Below are 823 nucleotides of genomic sequence, written 5' to 3'. Positions count from 1 at the left end.
TATATATGTGTGTGTGTGTGTATGGCAAATGAAAGATGGAATTTATTTTGAGGCAAATTTTCTATGCCAAGATGCCCTTCCTATTGCCAACACTCACCTGTTTTCAAGCAAGGTAACATTTTCCATGAACAGACATGTCTTTGGAGAATATTAGAAATGCATGACACTGCTTGTATGACAATGATTATATCAATTTACAACTACACATGATGACAATACAAAGTGACACAACCTCACACGCACACACACACACACACACACACACACATACACACACACACACACACAGACACACATTCACATATACATAATGACCTTTGTTTAGTTTCCATCTATGAAATCCACTCACATGGCTTCAGTTGGCCTGGAGCTATATCAGAAGACTCTTACCATGCAGGTGCCATGCAGTAGGACTGAACTAAAACCCTGTAGTTGGGAAGTAAACTTCTTAACTGGTTCTAATGTATTTAGCTGATATTTTGATATGCTATTCAACAAGATTCTTTAACCTTATGAAAATTTGAATGCATCATGAACTTCTTCCTCCTCTTGAATAATTTTCTTCTCAGTCTTGTAGGTTACTCTCTTTTACTTGTTTCAGTCATTTGACTGTGGCCATGCTGGGGCACCGCCTTTAGTAGAGCAAATCGACCCCCAGGACTTGTTCTTTGTAAGTCTAGTACTTATTCTATCGGTCTCTTTTTGCTGAACCACTAAGTTACGGGGATGTAAACACACCAGCATCGGTTGTCAAGCAAAGTTGGGGGGACAAACACAGACACACAAACATATACACACACATACATACATATATATATATATA

Source organism: Octopus bimaculoides, chromosome 10 (assembly GCF_001194135.2).
Source record: "Octopus bimaculoides isolate UCB-OBI-ISO-001 chromosome 10, ASM119413v2, whole genome shotgun sequence".
NCBI lineage: Eukaryota > Metazoa > Mollusca > Cephalopoda > Octopoda > Octopodidae > Octopus > Octopus bimaculoides.
Note: the sequence above shows the minus strand (reverse complement) of the source record.